The 20,815-nt window shown below is 35.6% G+C and overlaps 1 non-coding gene across 1 annotated transcript; it reads left to right on the plus strand.

Annotated features, from left to right (window-relative positions):
• The first annotated feature begins 17,313 nt into the window (after positions 1-17,313).
• Positions 17,314-17,420, plus strand: LOC121210166 (small nucleolar RNA R71). The gene has a single exon (XR_005905294.1). It is a non-coding gene; the product is annotated as a small nucleolar RNA R71 (small nucleolar RNA).
• The last annotated feature ends 3,395 nt before the right edge of the window (positions 17,421-20,815 follow it).

The following is a 20,815-nucleotide window of genomic DNA, read 5'->3' on the forward strand; positions in this document are numbered from 1 at the left end:
ATAAGGACAAAATAATCATAAAAAGAAAAATAAAAAGAAAAATAAAAATAAGACAAAAGACAAATGGACTCAATGGTCCTCATCATCAGACTGATCAATGTCGCGAGCTGGTGGTGTTGGAGGAGCAATATAAAGATGTTGACAAATCTACTACAAAGTTGTATCAATACTGTCAAACCTCTGAGCACAGTATTGACGGAAGCTAGTAAACTCTTCGGAGGATACTCCTTGAAAGCTAGCAGCAGAGGGAGCATGTCGGTGACTCGATGGTGGAGGCTGTGTTGGATCCTCGTGATAGGGAGGAACACCATCAGTGAAGTCCTCCGGGTCATGCTGAGCATCAGAATAGAATAGTTTGTACTGAGAGGGGTCCACTCTAAGTCGCCGTTGGATCATCCTCACGTGGATCACGCTTGAGATGCCCTGAGGGGACATCTGACCGACTAGGGTAAGTGTCGACGGCTGTTCTGGTGTGTTGAAAAGACCGAAGTGTCGAGCGGGGTGAGTCATGTAAGGGCTTAGATAGATGGGGCCCTCCTTGTGGCATTCAATTTAATGGCAAAAGGCGAGCGCGATGAAGTACGCAAAATCCAAAACATGTCTGGCAACTATGCTCTACAGAAAATAGGCATCATAAGTAACCACTCCTATGCTCTCTCTCCTACTTATGACTCCTGTGCTCTCTCTCCTACCTATCAATGTATGAGCTACAAGAGCGTGAAAGTACCGTAGAGCCAGTGTGTAACAACCCGAACTTTAAGGTTATAGGAAAAGTGTATTTTCGGGTCTCTGTTTCTGAAAAATGGATTAGAAAATATTTATTAACAATAATTACGAAGTTAAGTGAGTGATTAGTTAAAGTTTAATTAAGTAAATTTAGCTTAATTAAGGATAATTGGATAAAAGATTAAATTGAATATAGTGTGAAAGTTTAGTTTTAAAGTAATAGAAAATAAAAAGGATCAAAATGGCAATAAAGCCATACCCATGAAATGAGGCGGTAAATGGAAGAAAAATCAAGATTTTTCTTGAATTATGTATATTATTGAATTATTAAATATATATATAAAATAAAAGAAAAGCAAGTGTATAAAAATGATTGGTACAAGTGTTAAATAAATATTTGTTATTAAATAGATTTTTATTATAGTTATTATTGTCATTATATATATATAAAAGAAATAAAAGAATAAAAAGAAGGAAATAAACAGAATAGCAGGGGACGAAACAGAGAAGGGAGAAAGGAAGAAAAGAAAAAGGGAAAAATAAGGTTTTAAAGGTTCCAAGTTAATTTGGTAAGTCAATTTAGCCCCTTTTGTTATGATTTTTGAGTTTTTGGAATCCTAGAGATAAATACTACTTGTTTTAAGTCGAAATTTTCAAAGTTATTAGATTTCTAAGTGTGGTTCATGTTGAAGAAAAAGATGAATTAGGGATGGAATTGAATAAATTTTAAGTTAGAATTAATAAAGGATTAAATTGTAAGTTAAGCTATAAGTTTTGTATTAGAGGGATTAAATTAAAAGAAATTTTAAATTAGGGTTATATTGTGAATACTTGATAGTCAGGATGAATATGGAAGAAAATGAATAGAATTGAAGTATGAAATAATTATATGAATTTTCAACTAGCAAGAGTTTTATTGGGTTTTTTCACACAGGAAGAAAAAAATAGAACTAAGTTATCCGGATGAAATATGAAGCTCTTGTTGAAACTAGAGCATCAAAGTAATAATTCTGGATAAAGTATGAAGAAAATTTGGGAGTTGCAACCAAACGAACATTAGGCATAAATTGAGATAGAAAAAAAAGTAAGTGAATTTAGTTAAGATTAAATTGAAATTAAAGTAGAAATTGAATAAAATTTGTATTAATTAGATATAAATTAGTAGTGAATTAACGAATATGAATTGTTTTAATTCCCGTAGTTAATGTTGTCTCGGGAAATCTCAGTTAAGCAAGGAAAAATGGCAAAGACAACGGGAGTTAGCTCGAGAAAATACGGTTTGTATTTCTATAATCCGAACTTAGTCATTATTTGTTATAATTATATACATATGGAAATTGTTAGTGTTAGAATTATGATGTTTTACAATTGGAATGGATTGATTTTGGTATGCGATGAATTTATTGAATCTATATTGATTGAAATTATTTTGATTGAATTTATATTGATTGAATTATATAATATACATGATTTATGTAAAAATTCGAATATTGAATGAATGTTATATTGAAAAATATATTGATTGGAAATATGAGGAAATTGATATGAATATATGAGATTGTGATATTTGAATATTTGATATTGAAAAGTGAATTGAATTGTATTGAATTATGAATTAATGTGAATAATTGAAATATATTGTTGAATTGAATGAAATTGTATGAATTGTGAAAATGGATGAATATATGTGATTATCAGAATGATCTATTGATGAAAGAATTATTAAATTGAGAAAGTGAATGAAATACCCTATTAACTAGTCGGGTTGAGTCGGATATAATTGGCATGCCATAGGATCTGGAAGTATGCGGGATTTGCCAGCTTTACCGATCAGACACTTTATGTGTCGTATTTTAGGCACCTCGTGTGTCGTTTTAGGCACTTTATGTGTCGTATACTGATCAGGTACTATGTACCGTTTTAGGCACAATGTGCCGTACTGGTGTGTTTGGGTTGGAATCGTGTATCCGTCAAAGTCCGGGTTTGTTAATAGGGGTAAATGAGTGAAAGATAAATCGAATAAATTTGATTGATCAAGCTATTGAAATGGAACGAGAAATTGAATTGAGAATTGAAAATTTAGTTATGAGATTGAAAATATGAACCAAAGGTTCATGAAATGATTGGAGTTCGAATTGATGATATATGATGTCACTTGATGAATTGAAATGTGATTTGAGATATATGAATCATATATATATAGTGAAAGCTATCAAAGATAGTAAATTGATATGATATAAAAGAAATTGACTGTTATTGAAATGAATTAAAATGGAATATAATTGATAAATGCATAGTTGAATATAGTTTATTGATATTGAATTGTGAATAAATTAAGGAAAGCTATACCATTTAGTAAGAGAAGAATGGAGTAAATAATAATGGATCTATTTAAGAAATGAATAATTATGTTATTGTGTTTATTATATGATTTGTATAAAATTTATATGGTAAGTAGTTGAAATTTATCTATGAAATAAATAATCGAATAATTGTAATTGTTATTATGATCTTAAGTATTTGTTTTATTATTAAATGTTCGGATTATAAAAATACCACTAAGTATACCCATACTCAGCGTACGGTTTGTTTCCTTGCGCAGGTTAAGTAAAGATAGAACGTTGAATCAGCATCCTAGGCCGATCACGAATTCATTAAGGTAAAGTGTGTTAATTATTGGTAATGGCATGTACCTAGGGTGTCTTATGTGTGTGTCATTTTGAAATTGTAAATGTAAGTATGAAATAAAAAAAATGATTAATTAAAAGTTATGTCTATGTATGGAATTATAATGTATGGAATTAGCATGTCAAAAAGATCCATAAACCAGCAAATCAATTAGACATTTAACCTCGTCTTTTTTTTCGAAAAAAAGAAAGAAAAAGGCATTCGTACTCTCATAACTCAAGTCAAATAACTCTCAAAATGCTCAAAAAGAAACCTTAGGCATTCTTTTATTGAGTGGTCTCTAACCCCTTTTTTGTTTGTCTCGCTTAGAATCTATTTTGATTCTTCATTTTAATCTAGTTGTTGAGAAAATGGAAAAGGGTATTTCCTTGTTCTAGGATCTTTTATCTTTTCCTTGAATCATTGGGTTTAAACATTACTTCGGCGATATTAAATCATTTCAAAAATGGCAGCAACATGCCCTTTTTTCTCTCTTTTTTTTTTCTATCAAAGAATCATATGAACGATTAATTCCCGCATGATACACTTTTGATCGAAAGAGTTTTACCAATTCCAACAACTTTTCTTTTTGATTTGAAAATAGTTTGAATCGGATCCTTTCGATTTCTATATCACAAATAGACTTACGAAGTTGTTCCAACTTATTGATTTCCATTAACTAACCCTAGATCCTTGCCCCTGAAAAATGGATGTTTCTCTTCGAGCTCCATCCTGTACTATTTACATTACAACCCAACAAAAAGACGGATTATAATAGAACAAAGGATGTCGAGAAAAAAACACCTTCATTTCTACATAACGGAAAGTGGTGGGTTTTGACATCCACAGCTGATCATGTCCTTCAAGTCGCACGTTGCTTTCTACCACATCGTTTCAAACGAAGTTTTACCATAACATTCCTCTAGTTTGGAGCATTGATTCAATTATGGAATCATGAATAGTCATTGGTTCAGTCGATACATAGTAATCTATTTATACTTTCTATATGAAATCAATTTCCTTCTATATGCTATATGAAATAAATAAATAATTTAGGAAGAAAAAGCCTCAATAAGAATTCAAACTACCCCATATTGTATGATTGTCTGAATGCAATATTTTTTTATTTTTTTAAACTTTTATTATACTTTTCTATTCTAATTAAACTTTTCGATTCTAATAAAAAAATAAAAATAAAGAATATCATTAATAATTAATAATAATATTACGAAAATACTAATAATATCACGAATATTATAAATAACACAAATAAACTAATCTTTTTGAATCTACCGTGCATCTTAGATTTAGGTTTGGTTATGATATGTAATAGAATTTGGTTAATTTAGCATGAAATTAATTTATTTGATGATATTTGATATTTAAATACAATTAAATATTGGATAATATGTAAATGTTTAAATTTGGAAAATTATGAGTGTATCTGGTTGTGTTGGTATTTATGTGTATATTAATTGTATATGTCTGATAGGTTCGGTAATACTCCGTAACCCTATTTTGAGGACGGTTTGGGGTTAGGAGGTGTTACACCGTGGGAGTGAAGTCGCCTTTGAGCGACTCGCATCATAGTTTGTCAGGCCACCTGTGAGATTAGTCCAACAGCACGAAAGCAAGTGATTAATATGCCGATAAAGCTGAAAAAGGTCATCGGCGCTAATGAACTCCTATGTGTAAAGTCCCAAAGCAACACTGATGATCATTTTATGAACCACTAAACTAGACTACGATCACGACTAAGGCAAGCACACATATCGAATGGTAGTATAGTTACGGTAAGTCTAGAGTATCGTATCCATAAGGACTAAAAGTACTAGTATTAATTTTCTTTCTATTATTTAGCCTAAAATATAAAGGATTTGTTTTAATCTAAAATTAACTAACTAATTAACTAATGAACATGACAGAGAGTGAAGAAAGTAATCGAATAAACCAATAATAAAGACAATACCCAAGGAAGAATCCACCTAGACTTCATTTATTATTCCGATTCTGAATCTAACAATTTATTCACTTGTCTTGATCTGTAGAAATCCCGAAATTATGTTAATATCTCTTTTGAGACTAAAAACAACTGACTCTAGGTTGATTAATTGAAATCTCTTTCTAATTAAAACCCCTATTGTCGCATTAACTTGATCTATTGATTCCCTTATTAGATTTGACTCTAATCCGGTAGATTTATGTCGCCCTATTTCCAAGGTTGCATGCAACTCCGCTTAATTATGTGAGATCTACTCTTAAACAGGGACTTTTGCTCCACTGAATAAGCACATCAACTTGAATCAATATCCTGAAAATATTAAAACAAGAATTAAGAAATCATAATTACGAACAATAACAAGTATTTATCATTAAATCAAAATATTAAATAACAATATTTGTCTTAGGTTTCATCCTCCCTAGGTATTTAGGGAGTTTAGTTCATAATGTAGTAGGAAAACATCTCAAAAATAGGAAAATAACAAAACATAAAGAAACCCAAAAACTTCAAGAGAGAAATTGAAGGGAAATCTTCAATCTTGCAGGAGATCCTGCTTCCGAGCTGAATCTGTTGGCATTCTTTGAGTAATTCATGTGTTTTACTCCCCCTTAGATCTTCTTATCGTGTGTTTAAATAGACTTTGGAATGCCCATAATAGCCCAAAATTAGCGTTTTCTGAGTAGAATTAAAATAGGTCTCGACAGGGACACGGTCGTGTGGTACGCCCGTGTGATGGTGCTTAGGCCGTGCGCAATTCTAACATGGCTTTAAGTCGACACAGTCATGACACACGGGCGTATGGTTTGCCTGTGTGTATCACACGGGCGTGTGGATTACCCGTGTGGAAGTGTCTGGGCCGTGTGTAGCACTGAAATAAACCTATTTTGTCTGTTTTTGGCCTTTTTCTTGCACTTTTCACTTTCCTATTCTCATCTGGATATAAAACATGAAATTAAAGGATTAAGAGCATCAAATTCACTAAATCTTATGATAAATCATCCAAAAATATGCCAAGCATGGGGTTAAAATATGTTACTTTTGAGGTTTATCAAATATCCCCACACTTAAGCATTTGCTTGTCCTTAAGCAAAATCCTCAACTCACAATTAAAATGCATTCTTCTTAACTTATAATTCTTATCAATAATGTTTCGAAATAATTCACAAATAATCATACATTGAGAATTCAACTAAAAGAACATCAAAGTTTCAAACAATCCAAGTTGAGCATTTTAATCATAAAATCATAGGTATTTCCCTTTATCTAAATAATTACTTTTAATTCCAAATCGACAAGAGTTGACATCCTCACTAAAGATTCACTCAAATCACTCAAAGTGTTTAAGGTTCAACAATGAAGCAATCATTAGTCAAACATGAAAAGTTATTACCATAGGCTTGCATGAAAATCAAATCTCCACCACTATAAATGAGATGGTACACAAATCAAAAGGCCTTTAGCAGGGTTGTAATGGGGCTTGGGTTAAAGGTGTGGAAAAAGGCTGAAAAAGAAGGTTAGAATCGAGATTGAATTGATAAATTACCTAACTAGAAAAATAAACTAACACTAAATAATTACATCTATATTAAAGATAAACATGAGCTTCTTATCAGAATATGGAATTAAAACTTAAGCTCAAAACAAAGAACTAATAATAATCAACATATATGTATACTTTTTTTTCATTTTTTTTAAATGAATGAATGAATAATGAGAGAAAATTATACAATTAAAATAAAAGAACATAGTTAGGCAATTAACCAAATCAAATCTCAATAAAAAGGGGATCAATAAAATAGGAAAAATTCTCAACGAATCAAAAAGTATGATGTAGGGGTTAAAATTTAGGGTAAATTAAGAAATATTTTGTTAAGCTCAAAGGGGTTCACTAAGGGTTAATTATGAAGGTAGGCTTTTTGTTGGGTAAGTGGGTTAAAACCTAGATGCCTTTTTCATCTCAGTATATCAAATCAAAGGTTTGGTCTCGACATGTATAATCGAAGCAAGTTCTAGAATAACAATTCAATATTGACACACTCATAACCAATAATAAAGTGAGCACGAAAAAATGTATGCTCTAAAGGCTCAAAATCTCAAAAAAAATATGGCTTTTGATGTCAATCTTGCAATTTCCAAACTTCAAGGTAATACCTCAATTTAGGGAAACAACCTAAAAAATTTTATTCCGAAAAATAGATTTGTCAAGCTTAATTCTCTAGTATCTTAAAGTTTAAACCATCAATGCACAAGTATCTATGAATTTAATCTAAAACATATCAATGAAAATCACAAATTAATAAGAGTTCATTTTAAAAGTAATATGAGCAAATTACTTAGCCACAAGGCATAAGTCAGAGATTTTCAAATAATCATATAAATAACCTCCCCACACTTAAGATGTACATTGTCCTCAATGTACAAACAAATATAAATCATAATAGAGTCAAAATATCATAAGATAGGGAAATGATTGAAACTGCCTTGAATGGTGGATGAATTTCCCATACTAGTGAAAACGGAGTTGTAGATAAATATAGGGGTAGTGCAAAATTCTGAGCAACTGATAAGAAAAAAACACAATGCTTGAAGAAGATTAAAGGGTTACCCGTTAAGAAACAACCATAATAATTGAAATAAAGTTCAAAATATGAAAAAAAAATAAACATAAAAATAAAAATAAAAATAAACATAAAAATAAAAATAAAAATAAACATAAAAATAAAAATAAACATAAAGATAAATGAACTCAATGGTCCTCATCATCAGACTGATCTGTGTCACGAGTCGGTGGCACTAGAGGAACGATATGAAGATACTGACAGATCTGCTGTAAAGTAGCATCAATACTGTCGAACCTCTGAGCACAGTACTGACGGAAACTAGTAAACTCCCCGGAGGATACTCCTAGAGAGCTAACAGCAGAGGGAGCATGTCGATGACTCGATGGTGGAGGCGGTGGTGAGTCCTCGTGTTAGGGAGAAACATCATCAGTGAAGTCCTCTAGGTCATGCTGACTATCAGACTAGACTAATCTGTACTGTGGGGGGTCCACTCCACGTCGCCGCTTGATCATCCTCATATGGATTATGGTCGAAATGCCATGAGGGGACATCTGACCTACTAGGGTAAGGGTTGAGGACTGCTCCAGTGGTGGAAAAAGTCCTTGGCGCTCATGAACTCCTTTGTGTAGAGTCCCAAAGCAGCACCAAACTCTGGAATACTCATGTGCCGCACCAACCCACCAAGGCGAAAGGTGATAGTGCCTGGCTCGTCATGGACTGACATGACTTGCTGGACTGAAAATGTGGCACCGAACTCTAAAGTGAGCTCCGAATAGGTGGGCTCGACGATGGTGAAGAATCTATCCCATGGGGCTGTGGTAATAATAGTGCGCACATCGCCAGCCAAACGTACCTACTCTAATGCAGCCCAATCTATGCAACGACCCACATCGAGGGGTTGTACTCGATGAAGGTGGTACAGTTCCTCCTAGAGCCCGTAGAGAATCTGAGATAAGGATGCCGAACCTCGGTGAGGCGCTCGAGGAAGTCGCGCTAGGACCCTTCTATTTTTTTGAAACGGGGATGGCTACTTTGGACTTGTCGCGTGTGTTCGTCGTAATGCACTTACACAAGTAAAAGAAAGTAAATAAAGTAGTACTCAAAATTAAAAAAAAATCAAGTAGGCCTAAAATAAAAAAGTACTCTTAAACGATAAAGAAACATAAAAATCTGGAAAGTAAAATAACAAAAAGTCAACTGAATAAATTATTCTAAGCTAAAGATAAAGAAAAATAGAAGAAGAACAGTAGGCAAAGAATATGTAACCAATGAGCAAAGAGTTAAAAATTAATAATCAAAATTAAATCAAAATAGTGAGATAAACCGTATGATTGTAATGAAAACTAAGCATGAGAATGAAGGTTAACATATTCGACAACTAATTATCTAGAATAGGAATAAATAATGGTGAACAAATTATTAACAACTGAGAATCATATAATGAGTACACTGAAAATAAAATAAAATAACAAATAAGAATTAAAGAAAGAAAATAAAGAAATAAAGAATGAAAATGAAACAAAAATAAAGAAAAAGTTAGGGAATAACAAGAAACTGATGGGAGATAGTTGGAGGAGGGTGGGGTCTGCTCAGGTTGGCATTGTGCGTAGGAGGAGAGGGGAGGTGGGTCGTGTTTTGGCCGTGTGGTGGTGGTGCGGCGATTTGAACGAGGCTGGTTTGTGGGGTGTGAGCAGGACAAGGTGGGGGAAGAGGATGAGAAGGAGAAAGGGGAAAAGAAATGGGTGAGGGAAGGAAGATGAGGGGAATGGGGGAAGAGAGGGTTAGGGAGGGAGTCATGAGGGACGAAATGGGGGTAGGTGACCGTGGCAGGAGTGGGGAAAATGGGAGCAGTGGCTAGGGTTGATTTTGAGTGAAGAAGAAGATGAAAAAGAAACTAGGGGTTAGGGCTTTTAAGGTGACATGGTCATGTAACGTTCTGTGTTGGGTCACATGGCCGTGTCACAAGCCCGTGTGTCTCGAATTCTAGCCTATGTTTGTCAAGGAAAATATTGGCCCACTCGGCCTTGGAGATGCCCGGGTGTCTGGACTGTATGGTTCACACGGCCGTATCGTATGGCCGTGTGCTACGTTATTCGCTTCTCCCACGTCCGTGTGGTATTCCACACACTCGTGTGTCCGAACACATGGTCGTGTGCCTTGCCCGTAGAGCTCTCTGACTTGTTTAAAATTTAAAAACTTAGCTCCAGTTTTCACACGGCCTGGGACACGCCCGTGTGTTCAGGCCATGTGGTCTACACGGCAGTGTCGTACGTCCGTGTATCCTCTTTTAAGCCCGTGTCTCTGTTGATTTTTAGGGATTTAAGCATCAGGGCTCACATCACCTCAACCTCACCATTGCTTACCATAGCTTTTTGCCTCGTTTCAGATTTTGGTTCAGCTAACTCGTCTTTGTCACGCACAGTGATGGTATGGAGTTGCTCCCTTGGGTTAGTTTTTGTATTACTAGGTAAGCCACATTGCGGTCGTTCAGCTGACCTATTTGAGTTTCGAGCTCTTGAATCAATGCTTACTGATTTTTAAGTGTTGTTTCGGTATTCTGAAAACAGGTTTCTAACACCGAGATAAATTTTGTAAGTATCTCCTCAAGGTTAGGCTTTTTCTCCTGTTGGTAAGGTGGTTGTTGAAAACCTGAAGGGTGTTGTGGCCTTTGATTCTCTTGACCACCCCACAAAAAATTGGTATGGTTCCTCCAACCTGCATTGTAAGTGTTACTATAAGGGTTATTCTGAGGTCTAGAATTTTTACCCATATAGTGGACTTGTTCTCCCTCGATGCTGGGGTTGAAGGATGGATAATCTGTGTTGTGCATCCCTCCTCCATTTGAATCACACTTCATCACTGGATGTACCTGAGTAGAATCACACAAACCATCAATCTTTTTATTCAATAGTTCTACCTGGTTAGATAGCATAGTGACCGCGTCGAGGTTGAAAACACCAGCTGCTTTTGTCGGCTTCATTCTTATGACTTGCCACTGATAGTTGTTTAGTGACATCTCTTCAATAAATTTGTAAGCCTCTTTAGGTGTTTTGTTGTTCAAGGTTCCACCGTCGGCTGCATCAATCAGTTGCCTAGTTGAGGGGTTCACACCGTTATAGAAGGTCTGAACTTGTAACCATAAAGGTAACCCATGGTGAGGGCACCTTCTCAATCAATCATTGTATGCACCTTAAAGTGTTTTTAAATCCATGTGCACAAAAGAAGAGATATCATTCCTCAACTTAGCTATTTTAGCCGGCGAAAAATATTTAAGCAAAAAATTTTCGGTCATTTATTCCCAAGTAGTGATTGACCCTCGTGGTAACGAGTTCAACCACTGTTTAGCCTTATTCTGTAATGAAAAGGAAAATAACTAAAGGCGAATGACATCGTCAGAAACACCATTTATTTTGAAAGTATCACAGAACTCTAAAAAGTTGGCCAAATGAGTATTTGGGTCTTCATCCTGCAAACCATCAAACTGAACAAACTGTTGAATCATTTGTATAGTGTTAGGTTTCAGTTCAAAATTATTTGCAGCAATTGCAAGTCTAAAAATACTCAGTTCAGCACTAAATTAGGCTTAGCATAGTCGTACATAGTACAAGGAGCAGGATTCTGATTCACTGGATTTGCGGCAATCATAAGAGGTAGCGGATTATTTTGTTTTTTAGCCATCTCTTCAGTAGTATTGGTGTCGTCCTCGTGCTCTTCCTCTATATACTGTAGACTTCACCTTACTTCTCTACGATTTCTATGAGTTGTGTTTTCAATTTCGCTGTAAAAAAATAGTGGTCCTGACAGGTTTCTTCTAGTCATAAACTATAAGAACCTGCCAGAAGCAAATAAAAGAAAAATTAGTAAATTAAAATAAAACAAAAATAAATTGCAATAAAAATAAAAAATGACTAAAGTAATAAAAATCAAGCATTCCTAATATCATAGTCCCCGGCAACGGCGCCAGAAACTTGATGATCATTTTATGAACCACTAAACTAGACTACGATCATGGCTAAGGTAAGCGCACCTATTGAATGGTAGTATAGTTACGATAAGTCCAAAGTATCGTATCCACAAGGACTAAAAGTACTAGTATTAACTTTCTTTCTGTTATTTAGCTTAAAATATAAGGGATTTATTTTAATCTAAAATTAACTAACTAATTAACTAATGAACGTGATAGAGAGTGAAGAAAGTAATCGAATAAACCAATAATAAAGATAATACCCAAGGAAGAATCCACTTAGACTTCACTTATTATTCCGATTTTGAATCTAACGATTTATTCACTTGTCTTGATCCGTAGAAATCTCTAAATTATGTTAATATCTCTTTTGAGACTAAAAACAACTGACTCTAGGTTGATTAATTGAAATCTCTTTCTAATTAAAACCCTTATTGTCACATTAACTCGATCTATGGATTCCCTTATTAGATTTAACTCTAACCCGACAGATTTATGTCTCTCAATTTCTAGGGTTGCATGTAACTCTGCTTAATTAGGTGAGATCTACTCTTAAACAGGGACTTTTGTTCCACTGAACAAGCACATCAACCTGAATCAATATCTTAAAAATATTAAAACAAGAATTAAGAAAACATAATTACGAATAAGAACAAGTATTTATCATTAAATCAGAATATTAAATAACAAGATCTGTCTTAGGTTTCATTCTCCCTAGGTATTTAGGAGTTTAGTTCATAATGTAGTATGAAAACATCTCAAAAATAGGAAAATAACAAAACATAAAGAAACCCAAAAACTTCGAGAGAGAAATTGGAGGGAGATCTTTAGTCTTGTAGGAGATCCTGCTTCCGAGCTGAATCCGTTGGCATTCTTCGAGTAATTCATGTGTTCTACTCTGCATATCCCCCTTAGATCCTCTCATTGTATGTTTAAATAGACTTTGGAATGCCCAAAATTAGCCTTTTTCCGAGTAGAATTAAAATAGGTCTCGACAGGGACACGACCGTGTGGTACGCTTGTGTGATGGTGCTCAGGCCGTGTGCAATTCTGACGTGGTTTTAAGTCGACACAGTCATGATACACAGGCATGTGGTCTGCCCGTGTGTCTCACATGGGCATGTGGATTACCTGTGTGGAAGTGTCTGGGTCGTGTGTAGTACTGAAATAAACCTATTTCGTCTATTTTTGGCCTTTTTCTTGCACTTTTCACTTTCCTATGCTCATCTGGATATAAAACATGAAATTAAAGGATTAAGAGTATCAAATTCACTAAATCTTATGATAAATCATCCAAAAATATTCCAAGCATAGGGTTAAAATATGTTACTTTTGAGGCTTATCAAGCACCAAACTCAGGGACGCTCATTTGGCACACCAAACCACCAAGTCGAAAGGTGATGGTACCTGGCTTGTCGTGAACCGTCATGACCTGCTAAACAAAGAACGTCGCACAGATTTCCAATGTAAACTCCATGTAGGTGGGTTCGACAATTGCAAAGAATCTATCCCACGGAGCTGTAGTGATGAATGCGCGAACATCGTCAGCTAGGCGGACCTGCTCCAACGTGTCCCAATTAATACATCGGCCTAGACTGAGTTGTCGCACTCGATGGAGATGGTATAGGTCCTCCTAGGGGCCCGTTGAAAATTGGAGATAGGGGTGGTGGACCTCGGCGGATGCGCTTGAGGAGGAGGTCCCACCGCGGCCTTTCGCTTTTTCGAAGCAATGACGGCTACCTTAGATTTGCCTTGTGTATTTGTCATGGTGTATGTGCGTGAAAGTGATCAAATAATATTATAATATTAAATAAAATAACTAACATAATATAGGCAAGCGAATATGAGTAAAAAAAAACAATCTCAGTAAATATCAACAACTTGCCTAATTGACATAATAAAGCTAATGAATAGCAAGCTACAACAAAATAAAAATCTAATAGTAGTGCACATGAAGAGGCAGATTAATAAGACTAAAAATTAAGACACCAAAAAAATCAACTAAACAAAAAGCAGACACAATACTGCAGGATAAAAATAAAAGTTAAGAAAAAGAAAATAAAATTAAGTCAAATGGTAAGAATGTTCTATACACAAGATTAATCATAACCTCAATAGTCAATAAGCTGAATAATAAGCAAGAATAATGCAAGAAGTAAATTAATAAACCTAATTAAAATAAACTGGAATAAAATAATAATAATAATAATAAATAAATAAAGAATTATTAATATTAACAAAACTGAAATAAAAGAAGGGTAAAAAGGGGAAAAAAAGAACCGATGATGGGGGATGATCGGAGGTTCAAGGGGTGATTGACTGGGAATGGTGGCTGAACTGTGGGAGTGGGAACTTGAGGGAGTGGGGGCACTAGTATGGAGCGGGAAATGGGGTACATCGAGGGGGAAGTGAGGATGATGGTACGGGCTGGTTCGTTGGGACGAGGAATAATAGGAGGAAAAAAATGAAACTGAGGCAGTTGGGGGTGATGGTGGCCGGACTAGTTGGGGGTTAGAGGGCTGCGGCGACTAGGGGTTGAAGAAGATGGGAGGAAAAAGACAAAAGTGAAAAAATGAAAAGGGGATTTAGGGTTTAAATTGGGACACAATCGTGTGATCCCCATGTTGGGCCACACAGCCGTGTCACACGTCCGTGTGGTCTCGTTCTAACCTATGTGTATTTAATATTTATACCCCTGTACACAGCCTTGGACATGCCCATGTGTCCAGGCTGTGTGGTTCACACGGCCGTGTCGAACGGCCGTGTGCAATGTTGTTCGCTTCTTCCACGCCCGTGTAGTCTCTGTTTTGCCCTTGTGCGATTAAATTTTTTTAAACCCAGTCTTCACAAGGTCATAGACACGTCCGTGTGTCCATGCCATGTCACATGGCCGTGTGCAATCTCATTCGTTTCTCCTGCGCCCATATGGCCTCCCACACGCCCATGTGATCTCACACACGGCCATGTGCCTTACCCGTGTAACTCTCTAACTTGTTTTAAAATTAAAAAATTCAGCTCCAATTTTCATACGGCCTAGGACAAGCCCGTGTGTCCAAGCCGTGTACCTCTCTGTCAATTTTCTTAAAATTTTAAAAAACTAAGTCCTAAGATCCACACGGCTAAGGACACGCCCGTGTATCTAGGCCGTGTGGAGCACACGGCCATATCACACGGCCATGTAACTCATCAACACGCCCATATTAAATGACACGGCCTAGGGTACACCTGTGTATCCAAGCTGTGTAGGTTAAAAACCTGCATTTTACTATTTAGTTAAGTTTTTAAAGAAATAATATAAAGTAAAAATATGAAAATTAGCAGTGTTAGTACTCAGATTGCCTCCCGAGAAGTGCTTATTTAAAGTCTATGCTTGACTTACCTCGTATTTACATAGTCATGGTGGTTCGAGGAGTCGAGACTCCTCTTTCTCGCTATCAATTTTTTCATTCAAATAAGGTTTAAGTCGAGTAATATTTACCTTAAAAGTACCAAAATGAGAATGAATTACCTCGATTGTACCATATGGAAAGATATTGAGTACCGTAAAAGGAGTCACTCCGTTTGCATTAAGCTCTGAAGTGGTTAATCGAGGGCCGAGTTCATCTAACAATACCTGCTCCCGAGCTTTGAAGTGGTTTGTTTCATCCTTATGCTTATCATGGCGTCGCTTTGGTTCATCGTGCATTCTCAGTTTCTCCTTGACATGTGACTGCCATTCGTCTAGTTCATCGATTTGAAGCCTTCGTTCTTCATGAATTGTTCCATCTTTGACGCTTGAGCTAGACCATGGCTCTATAATGGTTCTTCGAGGTGTTTCCTGCAAAGAATGTTGAGCCATAATGTTATTAACATCAACAGAACTTGAAATATCATCTCGATCGCTAGATATTTTAGCAGAATTACAAGCCTGAAGAGTGATCGTGTCATCTCTTACATAAAGTATGAGTTGACCTGTACCAACAACAATAATCGTTCTAGCAGTTGCTAAAAAGGTAGGTCCAACCTAGAATTAAGGGTACGTCACTATCCTAATCCATGTTTAAAACAACAAAGTCAACTGGGAATATAAATTTATCAATCTTTATAAGCACATCCTCAACAATACCCCTAGGAAATCTAATATTTTTATCTGCCAATTGGATACTCATCCTAGTTTATTTGGGTTTCCCAAGACCTAATTGTTTAAACATTTTATAGGGCATGACATTAACACTTACCCCTAAATCAGCCAAAGCATTGTTCACATTTAAACTACCAATTAAATAAGGAATAGTAAAACTCTCTGGATCTTTTAATTTGTTAGGTAGTTTATTTTGTAGAATGGCTGAGCAGACTGTATTTAGCTCCACGTGCGACGCATTATTTAACTTCTGTTTGTTTGCTAAAAGCTCCTTTAAAAATTTAACTGAGTTGGGCATCTGCGAAAAAGCTTCAATAAATGGTAAGTTAATATGTAACTTTTTCAAGAGTTTAAGAAATTTACCAAATTTCTTATTGGTATGGTATTTCCTTGTCACATTAGAGTATGGCACATGAGGTTTATACTCTTTACTTATCGATTTCTGCTCACTATGGCTCACCTCAGCCTTACCTTTACCTACCACAGTCTTTTGCCTCAGTTCTGGTTCAGGCTTAACTAACCCTTCTTCATCTCTTACTGTAATTGCATGAAGTTGTTCTCTTGGGTTAGTTTTGGTGTTACTTGGCAAGCTACCTTGTGGTCTTTTTGAAATCATGTTAGCCAACTGGCCCATTTGATTCTCGAGCCCTTAAATCGATGCTTGCTGATTTTTAAGTGCTGTTTCGGTGTTTTAGAAGCGATTTTCTGACACCAAAATAGACTTCGTCAACATCTCCTCAAGGTTCGGCTTCTTTTTCTGCTGGTAAGGTGGTTGAAAGCCTGGAGGGGGTTGTGGTCTCTGATTTTCTTGACCACCCCAAGAGAAGTTGGGATGGTTCCTCTAACCTGTATTATAAGTGTTACTATAGGGATTATTCTGAGGTCTAGAATTTTACCTATATAGTTAACATGTTCATCTTCTGTGCTAGGGTTGTAGGATTGACTTTCTAGAAAGTTCTCTCCTCTATTTGTGCTGCATTACATCACCAGATGTACCTGCGTAGAACCATATAAACCATCAATCTTTTTACTCAGAAGTTTTACCTGGTTCGATAACATGGTAACTACATCAATATTAAAAACATTGGCCGCTTTCATCGATTTTGTCCTCATAACTTGCCACTGATAACTATTCAGTGACATCTCTTCAATGAACTCATAAGCCTCCTCAGGTGTTTTGTTATTTAGGGTACTGCCAGCGGCTACATCGATCAGTTATCTAGTTGAAGGGTTCAAACCATTGTAGAAAGTCTGAACCTGTAACCATAAGGATAACCCATGTTGAGGATACCTTTTCAATAAATCCTTATACCCCTCACATACATCGTATAGGGTCTTTAAGTCCATTTGCACAAAGAAAGAGATATCATTCCTCAACTTTACCGTCTTGACTAGGGGAAAGTATTTCAATAGAAACTTTTCGGTCATTTGCTCTCATGTAGTGATGGACCCTTGTGGTAGAGAGTTCAACCACTATTTAGCTTTAGTCCTCAATGAGAAGGGAAATAACCGAAGGTGAATGGCATCATCAGAAAAGCCATTAATTTTGAAAGAATTATAGTACGCCAGAAAGTTAGCCAAATAAGTATTTAGATCCTCATCTTGCAAACCTTCGAACTGAATAAACTGTTGGATCATCTGAATTGTGTTCGGCTTGAGTTCGAAGTTATTTGTAGCAATAGAAAGTCTCAAAATACTGGATTCGGCCCCTGCTAAATTAGGCTTCGCATAGTCATACATAGTATGAGGAGCATGATTCTAGTCTACAGGATTCACGGCAGCTACAGGAGGTAGCGGATTATTCTGATTTTCAGCCATCTCCTCGGTAATATTGGTATCGTCCTCTTGTTCTTCCTCTATATACTGTAGACTCCGCCTTATTTCTCTACGATTTCTACGAGCTGTGCTTTCAATTTCACTATCAAATACTAGAGGTCCTAAATGGTTTATTCTAGTCATAAACTAAAAGAACCTGCCAGAAGCAAATAAGAGAAAAAGTTAGTAAATTAAAGTAAAAACAAAAATAAAAATGGCTAAAGTAATAAAAAATTAAGTGTTCCTAATATTTTAGTCCTCGAAAACGGTGCTAAAAATTGATGGATCACGAAACTAACTACTATTTTGACGAATGCAAGCGCACCTATCGAATAGTAGTATAGCTATAGTAAGTCCGAAATATCGTATCCACAATGATTAAAAGTACTAGTACTAACTATCTTTCTATTATTTAGCCTAATAATTCAAGCAAGTGTTTTAATTTAAAAATTAAACTAATTAACTATGAACGCGATAGAGATCGAATTGGGAAAATACTTAAGAAAACCAATGAGAGAGACAATACCCAGGAAAGAATCCACCTAGACTTCACTTATTATTCTGACTCTAAATCAAACGATTTATTCACTTGTCTTGATTCGTAGAAATCCCTAAATTATGTTAATATATCTTTCGAGACTAAGAGCAATTGACTCTAGGTTGATTAATTAAAATCTCTTTCTAATTAAAACCCCTATCATCGCATTAACTCAATTTATGGATTCCCCTATTAAATTTGACTCTAATCTAGTAGATTTATGTCGTCTTATTTCTAGGATTGCAATCAACTTCGCTCAATTATGTTAGATCTACTCTTAAACAGGGACTTTTGCTCTACTGAATAAGCACATCAAACTTGGATAAATATCCTGGAAGTATTAAGGCAATGATTAATAACACATAATTAAGAACAAGAATAAGTATTTATCGTGTAATTCAGATAATTAAATAATAAGATTCATCGTAGGTTTCATCCTCCCTAGGTATTTGGGGAGTTTAGTTCATAATGTAAAAGGAAAACATTTCAAATTTAGAAAAACAACAAGACATAAAAAAACCCAAATAAACTTCGAGAGAAATTTGAAGGGAGATCTTCAATCTTGAAGTGGATCTGCTTCCGAGATGATTCCAATGGCTTTCTTCGAGTAATTTCTGCTTTCTACTCCATGTGTCCCCTTAAGTCCTCTTCTAGTGTGTATTTATAGACTTTAGAATGCTCAGAAACCCTAAAAATTAGCTTTTTCCATGTGTTTGGGAAATAGGGAATGATATCGACACGATCTGCCAGATGGGCGTATGGCAAGCCCGTGTGGCTCACACGGATGTGTGCTCAGCCTGTGTGGAAATGGTCTTGGCCGTGTGGATATTTAAATCAGCCCATTTAGTTCGTTTCGGCCCGTTTTCTTCTCCTTTTGTTCCCCTATACACACTTAAGTATGGAAACATGAAATTAAAGGATTAGAAGCATCAAATTCACTAAATTATATAATAAATCATCCAAAAACATGATAAGTATGAGATTAAAATGTATTACTTTTATGGTTTATCACAGCCTCTGATCGAGAAATAAACTATGAAAAATCTATGGTTCTTTTCAGCCCTAACACCCTCGAGGGATCAAAGAAGATATTTTGGGGATTCCTTGGAATGAAAATTATGGAGAAGTTTGAAAAATACTTAGGCATAAGCCTTCCTATTGGTAAAAAGAAAAAAAGAATCTTTCTTTGAGGTTACTAACAGATTTTCTTGTAGGATAAATAGCTGGACTAAAAGATTACTTTTATATGGAGGCAAAGAGATTTTTATAAAGACGGTGTTACAATCTATCCCTATATAAGCATTGTCTATTTTCTTAGCCCCTAAGATTGTGATCGAGGAGCTTCAATCAAAGATAAGTAGAATTTGGTGGTCTGGAAAGGAAAATGAAAAATATTGGTCGATGCTCTCGTGGAAGAATTTGTGCCTGCCTAAAAGGATGAGGGGGTATTGGTATTGTGATATGTGGATTTTTAACATTGTACTCTTGGATTGTCAAATGTGGAGACTCATCAACAACAAAGATTCCCTGTGTTTTAAAGTTCTGTCTTCCAAGTACTTCCTCGATGATAATATTTTTAATGCTAAACGTTTGAACAAAGCTTTGTTTACTTGGGCGAGTATAGCTGCTGCTGCGGAAAAGTTAAAAAAAGGTTTCAGCTGGCAAGTAGGTAATGGAGATTGTATTAATATTAGGGCTGATAACTGGGGTATTGAAGACTTAAATGGGAATACCTTCATTCTAAATATCATTAACCATGAGGTCAATAGTGTTAGAGATATTTGGTTGGTGAATAATAGAAAATGGGATATTGATAAAGTCTATTTGATGAATGGGAAAGATTGGGGAGACAAAATTTGTAATCTACCCATTGGGAATGCGGGCCAGAGAGACAGAATTGTGTGGTTCCACAATCCTCATGGTTGTTTCACATCAAAATCGGCTTATTCATGGCTTCTCCTGAAAGAAATAGGGTTCAGACCGCATAGGTTCTATTGGAAGTCTATATGAAAGTTTGATACTCTTCCTAAAATTCGGGTGTTTGCTTGGAGAGTTGGTCATGAGATTCTTCCTACAAATGTTAAAATTTCTTCCATCAGAATCGGTTTAAACCAAAGCTGCCCGAGATGTGGAGCCATGAATGAAACTTTGCTGTATGCTCTTCGAGACTACCCTACTTCTCGTGAAGTCCTTTCCATAGGAGGGTGGGATATGAGAGCTATGACAGAGCATTATGATAGCTGTGTAGATTGGCTGGAGAATATGATGAGATTTTTAGACAAAAGAGTAATGGCTGACTTGATAACCATTTTATGGAATTGTTGGAATAGTAAGAACAATTTCATTTTCAAGGGTAAAGAAGACAAAACGCATACTATTTGGGATAGAGCTAGCAACCTTGGCAAAGAATTCAGAATCTACA

The sequence above is a fragment of the Gossypium hirsutum genome, chromosome A11 (assembly GCF_007990345.1).
Source record: "Gossypium hirsutum isolate 1008001.06 chromosome A11, Gossypium_hirsutum_v2.1, whole genome shotgun sequence".
Classification (NCBI taxonomy): Eukaryota; Viridiplantae; Streptophyta; class Magnoliopsida; order Malvales; family Malvaceae; genus Gossypium; species Gossypium hirsutum.